The 17,354-nt window shown below is 37.8% G+C and overlaps 1 pseudogene; it reads left to right on the top strand.

Annotated features, from left to right (window-relative positions):
* The first annotated feature begins 6,075 nt into the window (after positions 1-6,075).
* LOC142170293 (F-box protein At2g34280-like) overlaps positions 6,076-17,354 on the top strand; it is a 106,720-nt pseudogene continuing 95,441 nt past the window's right edge.

Here is a 17,354-nt window from a genome sequence, read left to right as displayed (position 1 = left end):
CTCTTTTGGTGTGGTATTAGGTAAATTTTTAGGTTTTATTGTTTCTAACAGGGGTATTGAATTAAATCCCGCAAAGATCAAAGCTATTGAAGAAATACTAGATATAGTCACGAGCAAGAAAGAAGTGCGAAGATCAACAGGTAGAGTAGCAGCTCCAGGAAGGTTTATATCAAAATCATCGAAAAAATGCTTTAAGTTCTTCTCAGTATTGAAAAAGCAAAATCAGTTTGAATGGACCGATGAGTGTCAACAAGCTCTGAAGTACTTAAAGGTGTATCTATCAAATCCATCTCTGTTAGCAAAACCAAAAGACACAGAGAGGTTGCTCATCTACCTCACTGTGTGAGAAATTGCGGTATGCACGGTATTGGTACGTGAAGATAAAGGAAAACAATCTCAGATTTATTATGTTAGTAAGTCTTTATTAGATGTTGAGATACAGTATCCTCACCTATAAAAGCTTGCTTTAACTTTAATTATGGCGTCAAGAAAGTTTCGACCTTACTTTCACTGTCATCTTTATCTGTTATAACTGCTTTCCTACTAAGGAATATATTGCATAAACAAGAATTATCAGGTAGGTTAACTAAATGGGCTATAGAACTCAGTGAATATGATATTACATATTAGCCTAGAACTGCTATAAAATCTCCGGATTAGTAGATTTTAGCTCGAGCTTAGTTCCTGAAATAGAAAAAGAGCTAAGAATATTTACCAGAGCTAATCCGGGGACTTGGACCTTATTTACTGACGGTTCTTCAAATGTTAAAGGAGCAAGTTTGGGGATTGTTTTAATTCCACCCTCGGTAGAAATCATAAGACAAACGATAAAATGTTACCCAATTACTAACAATAAGGCAGAGTATGAAGTTGTGATTGCAGGATTGGAACTCGTACAAGAGTTTGGTTTTTAATAAAATGTGATGAAAAGTGACTCGCAGCTAGTAGTCAATTAAATGTAGGGTACTTACGTGGCAAGAGATACACGAATGCAGCAGTCCTTCGAAAAGGTACTAGAATTGCTTAGATAATTTTAGACATGGAAAGCCGTGCAAATACCCAGGGAGGAAAATGCAGAAGCAGACGCATTAGCAAATCTCACGTCTGGTGCTGATGCAACAAATGCGAAAAACATTGTTGAAGTACATCTGTTTCATTCGGCCCTCGACCAAACCAATATTGATAAAAATTTCAATAATTTAACTTGGGATTGGAGAAATGAGTTTGTGAACTTTTTGTAGTATGGTATTTTTCCTGAAGATAAGAAGAAATCCCGATTGTTACGGTTGAAAGTTGCTCAATATTGCTTAATTCGCAGGAATTTATATAGAAAAATGTTTGGTTGATCTTTAGCACGATACATTGGACCATCACAAATAGAATATGTAATGAGAGAAGTACACGAGGGGCGTTATGGCAATCATGCCGTGGGAAGATCATCGGTGAAGACATTAATAAGGACATGATATTATTGGCCAAAAATAGAAGAGGAAGCAGAAAACTTCGTAGCAAGGTGCGATAAATGCCAACGATACGCTAATAATATGCATCGACCAGCAGAACTGTTGCATTCGGTCATATCACCATGACCCTTCATGAAGTGGGGGATATACATCGTAGGACCTTTGCCTCAAGCTAAAGGAAAGGTATAATTTATTTTTAATTCTAACGAATTATTTCTCAAAATGAGTAGAAGCAAGTACCTTTAAACAAGTGCGGGAAAAAGAAGTTATGGATTTCATTTGGAGAAATATTATATGTCGATTTGGAGTCCCAAAGGAGATCATCTATGACAATGGCCCATAGTTCATAGGTGCAAAAGTCACTGACTTTTTCCGAAGCTGGCAGATTAAATAAATCACTTCTGCACCTTACCATCCAGTGGCTAACGGTTAAGCTGAGTCGACAAATAGGGTTATCATCAACAACTTAAAAAAGCAATTGGAAGAATCAAAACGCAAATGGCCAAAAGAGCTACCTGGTGTGCTCTGGACTTACCGAACAATGACAAAAACTAGTACGAGAGAAACCCCATTTTCACTTGTGTACAAAACAGAAGCTTTAATTCCGGTGGAGATATGAGAACCAAATATGAGTTACACACATACTACTAAAGCAACAAATGAAGAAGAGTTACGAGTAAATTTGGATTTGCAGAAGAAAGGATGGAAGCAACATTAATTCGGATGGCTGCTCAAAAGCAGATGATTGAACGATACTATAGCATGAAGTCCAACATGAGGTACTTCAAAATTGGGGACTTCGTCCTCAAAAAGGTGTTCCGGTCAACAAAAGCGGAAAACACATGAGAGTTTAGTCCAAATTGGGAAGGCCCATATAGGGTTAGAGGCATAGCTGGAAAAGGAGTATACGAGTTAGAAACCATGGATGGCAAGGTGTTACCATAACATTGGAATGCATTCCATTTGAAGAACTATTTCTTCTAAAAAGAGGTTACTACCCACGGTCAGGTGTCATGCAGGTTCGATTTTATTTTGTTCATTTGAATTTTACTAACCATTTTAGATGATAGGCAAAAAGCTGGCCCGTACCAAATAATGATATACTAAATTATTCTCGGTCTAGTTTACAACATTTCTGATGGCAAAAGGGCCATGTAGTCATCATCTAAAATATTATCTCCGAGTCCCGTATGTATTTCCTTTTTCAGGAAAAGGATCAAAAGTAATGAGTTGATCCAGTGTTCGAGATCTCATGCTTCAATGCTCTAACACTAGGGGCACTATGCATATAGAAGGATACACAAGGAAAGAATATGCATACCAAGAGCATAGTTCAGTCAAAATTAAAACCTTGAAGAAACCCTTGAAGAAAAAAATTCAAAGGTGTTCAAGCTCGCAGAAAGGATGGGCAATAGAAAGTGCAAAATATTCTCACGAGCTTCTAGGTTAAGGCCATAAATCTAGTCAGGGGAAGATATACCCGAATTTGTAAACCTGCTATAAAGAAATCAGTTATGAAAATGATGTACAAACTTACTTATTTAAAAGTTAAAAAAATAAAACTTCCTCAAATTACTTCATGTTTCATATTTTTGCACCAATATGAAGATAAGACGCCATCTTCATCCGTGTTGTTAATATAAAATGGCCCTCTTTTATAAAAACTCGTGCATATTGAAGTCACAGTCTACTAAAGCATTTTAAATGTAAGTATAAGCTCAAAAACTCAAAGAACAGAAAGCATAATATGCAGCAAAAAGATATTTATATCATCACCCAAAAAAAGGAGCGGAAAATCTTCCAAAAATTATCCAAAACAAAAGAAGAGAATTCCAACAAAAACTAAAAAACAAACAATTTTAACAAAAGTCAAGAGGGAAAGAACTAGGGAGCATCGTCCACAGGAGAGGACAATTAACTTGAGAAGATGAAGGTTGAACATTAGCTTCACCAGGAGTAAGTCCATCAGCATCACCCTTGGAACTTTCATCCTCGGGTGTAGAGAAGATTTGATGCTGCTGAGTCTATTAAATCGTCTCTTTAGCTTTTGTAATTTCAGTATTGAGGTCAAAATCCTCCTGGTTAGCTTCAGTTAGAGTCTCGAATCGAGTGTTCAAGAAAATCCAACTAACATCAAGAGTTAACTTGTCTTCAAAGGCCTCATAATCCTTCTCCCACTGCCCGATCTCAGCCTTCAACTCTTCTTTTTCTACTTCTGAGGCTTCATAAGCAGCCTTTAAAGGAGAAAGAGAACTCTCAAGGAATTGAATCTTTCCTGTAGAGGCGCGGAGGTCTTCTTGAGCATGGGTAAGCATCTGAACCAGATCACCCACGTACACCTCTTTTTGATTAAGGAGCTCTTTCAAAATCCTTATCTCTTCAGTTGTCTTGGAGTGTTGTATGGCAAAAGAGGATTCCAATATGTCCTTGTCTTTCTCAACTTGATTGGAAGAAGCTTTTAAAAATTCTAGTTCAGCGGAGATCATCCTCAATTGTTGTTTTAAAGTTCCTTCCTCCTCAGCAAGAACGTCTTTCTCCAGTTAAAGGCCTTCAAATTGCTCTTTCCAATTATCTGCCTCGGTGCGCAACTCGATCAACTGCTGATCTGTCCAAGCAATCCCTCTAATTAACTCCTTACCTATCAAATTGATCTACAAAAAGACAAAAAAAGGAGAGTTATGAACAAGAAGAGAAGGAAAGAAAAATAAATAATGGAAGATATTCCTTAAGGAAAGAGTGGATGATGTCATTCATCAAGGTTAAAGAACTATGACCCTCGAGCTTTTTTCTTTCCACGAGTCTAAGAAATGGTTTTAGCCACACAACGGCTTGTCCAAATTTTCAACATATTCCCACCATCGGGGACTTCAAATAGAACTTTTTCATACCCCGCCTACCGCTAGAAGGTTAAGCTTCTTCAAGAGGGGCAGTAGCGGGGGAAACCACTAGGGTAATTGTAGGCGGAGAAACGAGGGATGGGGGAAGGGGGAGGGGGATGGAGAGGGGGTAAACAGTAGGTGTAACTAATAACATTAGAAGAGAGGCAATTGATGGCTATTCAGAAACAGGTCCAAATTCTTCTTCACCCTCAAAACTATGGGTAAATAACCTTTCAACAGGGCTTGAGGGAGGGCTGTCAAAGTTACCAGCATATTCATCAGAGATATCCAAATGGACATTCTCTGGCTCATCAATGAAACTAAAAGGAATTCAACTTAAAATCCATCTTGAGAGACATGAGTTTCATCATCCGAAACCACGAGCCTTCTAATACGCGGTTTCTTTACCAAAGAACCTTCTTCGACATCCTCTTCAACTTCAGACCCACGGTCTTCAGCAGTTTTCCTCTTGGAGGAAGAAATTAAAATTTGGTCTTGTGAAGAGCTTACAGAAAGCCTCACAGAGGGAACAAAAGCAGGGTTGATGCCATGAATGACAAATCCTAATAATAACAAAAAATTATATGCATTAAAAGGAAGGGACAAACAAAGAGAAAGGAAACCATGGAATAAAAAGTTACCGTGAGTCTTCACTTTACATCCAAATTTATGTGAAAGATATTTTTCAGGATCTTTTATCCATGGGAGCAGCAGTCGAATTTTTTTCTACCCAAGCATGTAAGTCAAGAATTTCTTCGAAAACTTCCATGGTTGCTAAAAAAATGAACATACATTCATGTAAAGAAAATCAAGACATCAAAAAAGTTAAGGAAAAGTGGAAAAACACTTACGTGTAAAGTTCAATTTCTCAGGAAAAGGCATATTTTCATCACCCACTAATCCACGAGTGAGGGTAGCAACAAATCGAGCATACTAGCCATGGCCACGGTCATCCTTGGGGCTAACTAAAATCCTTTTACTTCTAGCCACGAGGGAAAAGACACCTTCATAAAACAGTTTTGGAGAATAAAGGTGGAGTAAGTGATGGAAGGTAAAAGGGGCGAAAACCAAATCTGACAAGTAGCGAAGAAAAACATCTAGCCTCCATATATTAGGATCGATTTGACCGAGGCAAACATTGAAGTAGTGCCAGAACTCAATAATCACAAGGTCTATGGGAGGTTTAAAACCTAAGATGAAAAGATATGTGTAAACAAAAGAAAAACCAGCATAGTAAGAAGTGATGCTTTGATTAGCACCAGGAATCAATACTAGAAAATCCGGTTTCCAGTGGCATTCATGTCGAAGCAAAGAAAGAAGTCCTGGAGTAATCAAGTTTGGGTAATGTTCAGCGGGGTTAAGAGATGCTATAGAAGAAACCTATTTTTTCATAGCTTCACGGTTTGATACGAAAGAAAACTCTTGAGGGACAATCTCAGAAACTGTGGGCTCACACATGGGTTCGTTCTGATCTCTCCCCTTAGAAGAAAATTTAGGGGTTAAGGGAGCTTTAGCCCTAGAAGAAGATGGGATAAAAGTACTACTTTGAGGAGTAGAACTACGAGTAGATAATGAACCTAAACTACAGAGTCTTCCACCTCTCCTACTCCTGATGGGGCAGTAGAAGGAGCAAGTTCATCAACAATCACCACTTTATGTGGGTTTGGTATTGAAAAAGACATTTTTAATGAAATAAATACAAGAAAAAAGATGAAGAAATACAAGGAAAAGTTATGGAGATGAATGCAAGGAAGAAGGAAGAGATTTTCAAAATTAAGTATGATGAGGCATTTATAGAGGAAAGCAACCGTCATCAGGGTTGATCATTATGAACTGTCATCATGGAACCGTCACTTCGTGACTGATGCAGCCGCAAGAAAACCCTAAAAAGGCATTGAAAATTGCAGAACTAATTATAGTGAGACATGTGTCTTGAGCATTAAATGGACATGACGTACATCATATCGGTTCTAACAAAGGCATTATGTTACTCGAGAAATGGCAGCAAGGAATTCGCGCCATAAATACTTACCACTTCCCGAATATTTAGTTGAAAATATTCAAAAAGTGAGGGGACTGTCTGTATTGGTGGAAAAAGGCATGACACATGGACTACCATCAAGGTGACTGGTGGAATTTCCAATTAAACAAATTAAAGAATTCAAGAAGGCAGAGGAGAAACACCCCCGCAGTTTATCTAGGAAAAGAACCAACCCTGACAGCTGGAAAAGAAGAAATAGGAGCGGAATGGATAAAGACCATAAAGATGGAAGATGCACAAATCTGTTATAAATAAGGAAGGGAAATCGACATCAATCATGGTTATGGAAAATCTTCAGTCATAAATGCTTACGTCATAATTATATATGATAACGGGTAATACATTAATACCATTAACAAGCCCAAATTAAGTAAGGAAATTATAATTATGTACTCTTATATACGGGCCCAGTCCTCATTTGTAATGGTATCTGATTTTTGATCAATATATGTAATTATTCTTTTACTTTATTCAAAAGGTTCTAACCGCAATTTGGGTAGAGATTATCAATCTGTTTTGAGTTTTATTTCCTTGTCAATTGTTTCTATTATTTTCCTTATTCTTCAATTATTCAGAAAGTGAAGTAAATTTTGGTTATCAGTAACCAAATTTCTTCTTGATATTGACTTTGTGATCATCTGGGGTGTTGCAGCTGCAAACTTGCACTTTCAATTCTTTTTCTCGTTTTGAGGTTTTATTTTTGTTGATTTAGTCTCTCCCCTTTTATGTTTAGCAAGAAAATACTGCAGAATTGTAATCTTTTAGGAATTCCTTTTTGTCAATTTTTTCTGATTGTTGTTGTCTTTTCAGTTTTCGTAATTAAGTTTGAACACATCTGTTGCTTGTTTTTTTATTACACTTTTTATTCTATTAAAGCCTGTTTTCTTGATATGTTCTTTTTCAGTATGTTTGTAAGTTGCATCATTTTGTTTCTTCTAAACCAGAGTTCTACTTACGTTTCCAGGTTAAAAAGTTGTGTAGCAAACAACCCACCAGAATGGATGTTCGTTATCCTTTAACAGAAGATCTAGTAGTGGATATTCTATTGAGTTTGCTTGTGGAATCACTCTTGCATTTTAAATGTGTGTATGCAAACATTGGTTTTCTCTAATCAAAATACCAAGTTTTATAGAAAAGCATTATCATCACAAGAACAATTGTGCAAATCTCCTCATTTGTAACTTGAAAGCAGCGCATGAAGGACACGTCATTGTAAAATCTGTTGATTTTTCCTTACTCCCTTAAAAAATAGTTCCAGATGTGACCCCTGAAAAAAAACTCTCCATCAGCTTCAAAGGGTCATTGATTTCACATATGTTGATGGCCTATTCTTAGTGCAGAAAGTGTTTTATGGAGACAGTGTCCGCCTGGGTTTGTGAAATCATGTCATCGTACCAAAGAGTTTCGACCTCTGCCTCCTACGTTTTTTGAGATTGAGCACTTCTTGTCAGGCCATGGTCATCAATTCGGATTGGGGTTTGACCTGTTGACTTGAGATTATAGGGTTGTATGGATTCGAGTGTTTTGGGATGAATTGGAAGGATGCGTTTATCCTAATGTCTATATATTGTTGGGAATAAACCCCCACATAAATAATATTCACAGTAATAAAAGCGGAATAATAATGTAGCACCGGGATATGGTAATTAACAAGAATAAATGAGTCATAATGACACCATAATTTTTACGTGAAAAACCTTTTTGAATAAGGGTAAAACCACGACCCTGAGAGGAGCAACTGATATCACTATAGCAAAAAATTTTACACTTTGTAGATCCAAGTAAAATACTCCAAAGACCACTACAACACTCAAAAGAAATAACCCTATTTTGATATTCTCACCTCACTACAATATCGCTCACTCTCTATTTTTCTCACAGACTATTTTCTTATACCGTATCTGTGATGCCTCACTCTTTATTTCTCTCTTTGTTGTTGTATAGAAATGAGAGCCGAATCTCTCCTTCTATAGGAGAAATGGCCTACCTCTTCAACCAATCAGAACGAAGTATTGAATGCAAATTTTTCCTTCCTGACGCCCAACAATTTGGCAACCAAGTCCAATTTGGCAACTTGGACTTATTCATTATAGGGATGGACCCCACAAACTCCCCCTCCAGACCCATTCATCTGAAGAAGGTAGCACCAGACCTTTAGTTTGAGTGCATACCGACAAGTTCTTTGCATAGCTCGAACTTGTCTTTTGGTACCACCTTGGTCAGCATATCCGAAGGATTCTCACTTGTATGGATCTTCTTGACATGTATAGATCCATCATCTATTCTTTCTCGAATCCAGTGATATCTCATGTCGATATGATTCGTCCTTACATGATACATTTTTTTTTGCTCAGATCTGTTGCACTTCGACTGTCACAATAGACGACATACTCGTTTTGATGTAGTCTAAGCTCTCGAAGGAACCATTTCAGCCAAACCGTCTCCTTGCCAGCTTCAGTAGCGACAATATACTCTGCTTTAGTTGTAGAGAGTGCAACACACTTCTGCAACTTCGACTACCATGACATAGCTCCCTCTGAAAATGTGAACATGTATCTTGTAGTAGATTTACAATTATCAAGATCACCTGCTATCACACCTCCTTTTTTACCTACACCCCCGTAAAGGGATGTATAAGGGAGTTTTTTCCAACTTAAAGTGACAATCGAAACGGGATTATTTATCTATTAAATTTAGATTCGCCACTTGGGATAATTATGGTGTCCCAAGTCACCGGTTCAGATCCCGAATCGAGAAAAATATTGACTCTGTATTACAGTCTGCGAACACAGAAATCCGGGTAAGGAATTCTGTTAACCCGGGAGAAGGTGTTAGGCATTCCCGAGTTCCGTGATTCTAGCACGGTCGCTCAACTATTATTATTGGCCTAATTATCTGATTTTGAAACATGTTTTAACCTATGGTATAATTTTAACTTTAAAAAAACCGCTTTTAATTATTTTAAGGAAGATTTCAACGTCATCTAAAACGCGTCTTTGGACCTCGCCACATGAAATGCACCCGCAGTCCGAGACACATTTTATTTAACGTTGTTAAGATTTAGATTTGGGTCACATGAAATGTGCACCCCAGTTTAGGAAAATAATTTTTAAAATAGCGCGCCTAAAGCAACTACGCATTTGCAACTTTGCAAGGGCCATGAGAAATTCGCTAAATGGCGCGCCTTGATTTCTAAGAATAAACAAAATTAATTAAACGAGGGCCGTGCAATTATCATTTTGTTTGGCACAACACCCCTCGATTTATTCTAACCGAAAGGTTTCTAAGCTAACTCGTGAGGGCCATAACTATATTAGCTAAGTATGACACACCTCAATTAATTGTCTAAAATTCCTTTTTTGAAACCAAGAGGGCCATAGACTATTTCTATTAATATGTCACACTCGAAGCTAATTTAATTCTAATGTTCATGTTAGCTAAACAAGAAACTTTGTGTGAAAGAAAATAAACAAAAGGAGACATATACGTTTGTTAATTGGCTCGTGACCTTTCAACCACGCGGAAGAAATCTGAAGCAAGCAGGCCCAATGCCATGAAGGCCTGCAAATAGATTTTAGGTAGTCTCTTGACCCCAGGCCCAAAGACTGCCCCAAATCGTAGAACTAAAGCCTGAAGAAGAGAAAGGACTCGAGTTCGAGTCCCCAGGCACGAAGGGCATACCAAATCAAGAATACAATCCCAACAAGGCTATATGAAGCATAACACTAAGTCCATATTTTTGACTTTTGCATTCTAACCATTCAAACTTAGATAAGCTAATTGAATATTCTAAAATTCAAGTACCAACCTTAAGTTAAAAATACTCTCATACCCCTTCAAAAGTAAATTGATGCATGCTTTTGCCCCTCTCAAAACAAAGATAGACCATTTCCCCTTTTCCCCAACATGATGTTTAAACAAACTAAATTCAGATACCTAGTAGCATTATTCGAGTACAATCAACACATTATGATAGTAAAAGAAAGAAGAACCACGACCTACTGATGACTCAACCTCATATATTGTTCAGCAAGCCTCTTTAACATTCAAATCAAAACTAAAGTGAAGACTCAAGGATCTGTGCCATCATTTAGCCATAAAATTAACAGAACATTACATCATAGATAGGGGTATGAATCAAATGCACCCTTTTAGAGAAGTCTTCAACAACCGACATAGTATGCTTTAACAGTAAATCAGAATAGTAAGGATTGAGGGTAGGGAGGAAAACAAAATAATACAAGAATAACAAAAAACAGGCAATCTTAAAGCCATGCTTCAAATTACTATTCTTCATTTCATCTTCTCATTTGAACTTCACATAGATGGGATTCAAAAATATGTACCTGGTTACACCAGCAAAACAAACAATAATGAGCTGGGAGCTAACAGAAGCAGCAGCAGTAGTGAGCTCAAATAAAGAGGAAAACCACAGCAGGATAAGCTTGCAAATCAACAATGGAATAGTGATGAAATCAGCAACTCAAACCAATTTTTGAAACCCCAAGTTCAAGGCATTTTCTAATCAGGTGCAAGAAACTTGAAATTTTTTCAGAAACTTTAAAACTGGCAAAGAGCATCAGGACAAACTGAAACCAAATGGAATTTGAGTGGTTTTCAACAAAGAAAAATCAAGGTTTGCAATGTTATTTCAGAGCTTTTACTCAAATCTCAGCCGTTCCAACTTTTAGGATTTTCAGAGTATTTTCTTTCGCCCCTTCAATGAATGGAAAGATACTTTATGTAGGCATTTCTAAGGCAGCTCTAGTACAACTAGCCAATTCCTTATTTACCCCTCCTTCCTTAGTTATTTTTTACACTTTTAACCCTTTTGAAAAATATCTGAAACTTTCAGCTCTTATCATATTCTTTGGAACCTTCTATCCTAACAGAATTTGATTCCCTTATCCTTTAAATCCCTATATTGACCCCGGACACCCATGTATTTACTTTTCAATTACTTACCTAGGTCAAGTTAACCCATGACCCCAAATGAACGAGTCTCTTAACTGGGTCAATGATTGACCACAGTTAATACAAGAACATAAACCATCACGAATGATCAAGCAAAAAAGTTCAAATTTAGAAAAAGAAAATAAACAATAATTCCAAACTTTACGATTAAACCTAACTTTAATTACCGACTAAATGACCTTCATTATTAAAGAAAATAAGACAGAAATGATGCAAGTAAAAAAAACAAGAAAAAGAAATACTCAACTAGCAGAGTCATGGGACAAGAGAGTGGGCAATACCAATTGAACGCCAGGATATCTTGACATAGCGAAGCGAATCGATGAACGATGACGACGAAGCTGGGCCGGTCAGTGTTGATTTGGCCGGAATCCGGTGAGCTTCAAAATGAGCCAAAAATGACACTAATCGATTTTTCTTACTGAGAACAATCGACTGGCATAAATTTTTGCTCGGATCGAGCCTTGAAACCATTAGAAATCAGAAGGAGGAACGGATTAGGGTTTTTTTTAGAATTTCAGATTTGGTATTGAAGCAAATAGGTGAGGGTTTTGGGGAAATTGGTGGTAGATATGTGATAAGGAGAGTGTGGTGGTTGTTTGGTGTGAATTTGGGTGGGTTAGGGTAGCGCCGCCGGCAGAGAAGCTGAGAGGTTTGGGGCGGGTAGGTTATGTCTCTAGGGTTTTGAGTTTGAGGGAGATGAGAGACGATGAGGGGGGGATTACTGGGTTCAGACAGTTTAATAGTCTAGGGGAGGCAGTTTTCGACCATCCGATCAAAGAACATCGACGACCCTGATCAAACTAACTAAAACAGGGTCGTTTTGGGTTGTTGAGGGGGACCAGGTGGGGAACGGGTTTGGGCCTCAGGTAAGTGGGTACTGGGCGGGTATTTGGGGCCAAAGGATTTGGGTTGATGGGATTTAAGATTAAAGGCCCAAAATTGACTTCTCATTCTTTTGCTTTCTTTTTCTTTTCCTTTTACTTTTTTTTTTAATTTCTTTTAAAATAAAACTAAAAATAAATCCTAAATTAATTCCTAAATCAAATTATCTTATAAAATTAATTACTACAAATAATGCTTTCTATAATTAATTAAAGCCAAATTGAAGAAAAACTACCAAAATTCACAATTAAAATTAAAAGTACAAAATAAACTATTTTTTCTGTGTTTTTTCCATTTTCATAAAACAAACAACTAATTTGTTAATTAATCTTAAAATATGAAATTAAATCCTAAATGCAAATGCAATATATTTTTTGTATTTTTTTATTAATTAAACAAAATAAACATGCACAGACAATATGCAAACAATAACAGAAATTGCCACAAAAATCCACAAAATTGCAAACAATGGAGAAAATTATTTTTCTTGAATTTATGGGAGTAATTCATATAGGGCAAAATCACGTGCTCACAGCTGCCCCTCTTTGCTCGAAAACACGAAGAGTTTTCGTGCAAAGATAAAGTGAGCAGATACGAGCGATTTTTGCCCGTTTGAATACTCCGTGGGAAGCATTTTTGAAAGATTTGACCGCACCCTACTTTCGAGGTTGCCTACATATTCTTGGCTATAAAGGAATCAGGTCAGTGTAGTTCGGGAATTTTTGGTAGCTGGGACTACCATGAAGCTGTGATTTCACTGTTGTTGCTACTACTACTGCTTAATGAACCCCTTATTACACCATGTCAAAATAAAAAGAAGCTAGACTAGACTATGATCTATGCATTACAAAAATCCTATCTATATCTTCAAACTTGCTCTTGTGGTTCTTGTTGCCTTGTTGACTTGTATTCTCTCAGTGAAGTCCCTTTGTTGCCGACTTGAATTGTAATCTGAGATGTTTTTCCTTTCTCCAGGGGGACGCCTGATTGCTGAACTCGAATTGTACTTTGAGATGCTTTCCCTTTCTCCAGGTGGATGCCTGACTGCTGAACTTGAACTGTATTCCCATGCTCTCCAGGTGGGTGCCTAACTGCTGAACTTGAATTGTATTTCCGTGCTCTCTAGGTGGGATCCTGACTGCTGATCTTGAATTGTATTCCCGTGCTCTCCAGGTGGGCGCCTGATTGCTGAACTTGAATTGTATTCCCATGCTCTCCAGGTGGGCGCCTGACTGCTGAACTGAATTGTTTCTCCCTGTGCTCTCCAGGTGGGCGCCCGATTGCTGAACTTGAACTGTATTCCCGTGCTCTCCAAGTGAGCGCCTGACTGCTGAACTTGAACTGCTTCTCCCTGTTCTCCAAGTGGGTGCCTGATTTTAACAAAAATAGACAAAACAAAGAAAATTTTCTGCCCCAGTTTGGTAGCTGGGCATATATGTGAGCGTTAAACTGAATCATGTTACCAAATATTACTAAGATTTTGAAAGCTAGGTCCCATTATCCAGGAGGGGTCCTGACAACTCTTAATTAAACGACAATTTTAAATCTAAGTTATACTTCTAAAGATGTGACTTCCGCTAAATCTTGTTATCTAAGAGGGTCTTAAACTACACCCCATTATCCAGAAGGGTCCTGAAAATAAAAAATCAAGTATTATCTTAAAAGTGACAGTTTTTACAACTGAATTGCACTACCCTACAACAGAGCTTATGCTAAATCTTATTATCTAATGGAAGTATTAAAGCTAAGTCCCATTATTCAGGAGGGTCCTAACAACTCCTAATTGAATCCTATCTCAAAACTGAAAACCTTGAAACCAACTTATATTCCTTTGGGGGTACATTTATGCTAGATTTTGCTATTCATGATTGTTTTGAATTTTAAACTAGGTCCCATTTTCCAGGAGGGTCCTGAAAATTTACGGTCAAACCTATCTGATGCTTTCTTTTCCATACGGAGGGTTTCTCCGAAACAAACAAAAGTTTCTGCCCCTGTTTCAATCAAAGAAAAATCTTGTCAGATTAAAATGCGGTGGTGGGTTTGTGGCCTTTACTTTGAGGGCGATTGCTCCTCCATTTTCCATGATAACTTTGACTTCTACTCGAAGACCTTGCTAACCACTTTCTCTGTCATCCTTATCACAGAAAATACCTCTTCTCCGTTCATACCCAATACCCTCTATCTGTTGCATTGCTCATGAATTGACCTTTACCAAATCTTTGTGTCTCACATGAATCCCAAAGCACGTCAATTGCCACCTACTCAGTGCGTATGATGTTCTTTCTTGACTTATACCACTGGCCTTGGCCTTGAGGTCTATTGCTCCTTCACTTGCCATGATAACTTTGATTTCTACTTGGAAGACCTTGCTTGTCACTGGTTAACCACTTTCTTTGTTAATCTTATCACAGAAAATACCTTTGACGTTCACCCTACACCATCCATCTGTTGTATTGTTCATGAATTGATATATACCAAACCTTTGTATTTCACATGAATCCCAAAGCATGTTGATTGTTACCAACTTAGTGCGCACGTTGTTCTTTCCTAAGTTATGCCACTTTGATGTGCTGGCCAGATCCTGTTTTGTGCAATTGGAAAGCTCGTGGCAAATTTTGAAGTCATTTCTCACTTATTTTGACCACATAGACTCAGGAAGAGGAAGTAAATAAGACACAAGGAACAGAGTAAAGGACAAAGGAAAGAGATGATTCCTAACAAGAAAACTACAAAGTAGAAACCTATCAGATGTGGATACCAACTCTAATGACCATGACATGCACCTGTGGCCTATTCTGTTGAGCAAGTGTGATGTTCAACTCTTGTTGTATCCTTAAACCGTGAAACTAGGCTTCAATGCTTCGATTATCCAATCTGACTCACAATCCTTATTCGACTTGTAGTGCCTGAAGGGTTTCACCATCAAGCCTCTCTTATTTTGTTCTTTCTCTCAACTTATAGTCACCTCAAGGTGCCCGTGAAAGTTTTCACCCATAAGACTCTCTCATTTTGAGTTTTCTCAGCTTTCATCGCCTTGCGGTAGCTGTGAGGGTTTTCATCAATAAGACTCTCTCGTTTTTCATTTCCCTTGTTTGGATCGGAGTGTTGCCCCTAATATGATTCACCTCTACTTGCTCGCCTTGGCATCTCTCAAAGACTGATCGGAAGGTCTTTCTTTGGACCGTAACGTGGGCTTTTGGATGGGGTTAGAGTGAAAGGGTATCAAAAGGCTCAAAGCAACTCATTTGGGTTCAAGATTACAACTTTCAGAATCAAATTTCTTACAAGAACCACAACTTCTGCCCCAGTTTCTTGCTTGGGGACTTTTAAATTTTTTTTGATGGGACCGAACCGTGAGGCTGCCTACGTATCCTTAAAAAGAATCAGGTCAAACGTAGTTCATGTCATAGGAATTACTTTGTTGTTGTGATTTTTTTTCCTCTTTCTTCCTCTTTCTCCTCTTTTCTTTTCTTTCTTCTTTTTCTCTTTTTGTTGTTTTGTTGTTTTTTTTCTTTTTCTTTTTCTTCTTTTTTTTTCCTTTTCTTCTTCTTTTTCTCTCTTTTTCTTCTTTTTCTTTTCTCTTTTTCCTTTACTTATCTTTCACGCTTGCGTTTCTGATCTTTCCTACTGATTCCGAAAGAGGGGTATAAAAAAAAAAAAATAAGGCTCAAAGGGGTAACGAAGGATAGAGTGTTTAGATAGCAGAATAAAATGACTTCGTCATTCCAATCTCCAAAACATACCAAGTGCAAACTACACAATTAAACAAACCAAGGAAAACATTTGTAACATCTTTTGATTGTACGAGATTTGATAACCATATCCACACATTCGCCTTCTGCATCTATTAACTACAAAGCACCTTTGGACAACACCTTTACTCCCATTACCACGAACGACCTCTATCAATTTGGGCAAACTTGCCTTTAGCTTCAAACTGATGCGGCATGATGCATTTTAATATGGTTTCTTTATGTTTTATCTGTCCCAATTTCACACAATTTGGGCTTGAAATGATCTCACAATGCCTTTACTTATTTCCCTCAAATGTCCCCATCATCTTCAAAATTGTTTCATTGCTTCCTGACTAAGCTGACTTTTAAAGATCAGGCTGAGAATTATGCTGTGCATGTCATGTCACTAGAACCATCATGAAAAGAACTGTAAAAGGAGAAGAGAACTAAAAAAATGACTAGAAATAGCAGAAAACAGAGAATTGCATTAGACAGACGGTGAAAGGGTTTGAACAACAAAACAAGCAAAATAAACTGGGGTACAACCATAAAACTAACCTAGATAACACTAAATTAGATACTACGACTAAAGGAACTAGACAAAATAAAAGGATAGAAGGGTTTGAGTCACAAGATAATATCCGGATTACAACCCTGAAATAACCCAGACAACAGAAATGACAACTAACTAAACCACCAAAACTCTTCTCCGGCCGACCAAGAAATGGAGCGTTTTTCCAATTACCAAGCACGGTATCCTAGCCACTGAATTCTGCATCAACAATAGTAGGACCTTCACAAGTCTTCATCACATTGTTTTTAACAAATTGCTTTTGGGTTCCTTTTGCCGGCTCATTCTTATGATCAAACTCTGATAGCGCTGAAAGCTTAGTAGCACATGGACATTCGAGGCTCCCAGAAGAATTCTCACATTCTCTTTCCAAATAAATCATACCCACCATGTGCGTCTCATTGTGCACAAGCGATGGAGTTTGGCTGGTGTCTGCTGCATCTGGATTTTGCACGATACTGTCGCCTGCATCAATAAGCTTCTGAATCACATTCTTCAGATTCCAACACTTCTCTATGTCATGACCCGGGGCATTTGAGCAATATGTGCACCTTTGAGAAAAATCAAACTTCTTTGGAAGAGGGTTTGACATTTTTATCTGGGTCGGCTTTAACATGTCCAATTTCCTTAGCCTCTGTAATAGACTGGCATATGACTCTCCCAATGGAGTGAATGTTTTCTTCTTCCATAACCTCTCATTCTTAAATGCTTGATTGGGCCGGAAACCTGATCCAGGGGGTTTTCGGTAGGCTCGTGGGGGCAGATAAGCATTTTGTGGAGCTGGGTACTGGGAAAGTGATGTATGAC

This window comes from Nicotiana tabacum, chromosome 16, assembly GCF_000715075.1.
Source record: "Nicotiana tabacum cultivar K326 chromosome 16, ASM71507v2, whole genome shotgun sequence".
In the NCBI taxonomy this organism is placed as follows: Eukaryota; Viridiplantae; Streptophyta; class Magnoliopsida; order Solanales; family Solanaceae; genus Nicotiana; species Nicotiana tabacum.
This window is presented reverse-complemented; position numbering and strand designations above follow the sequence as displayed.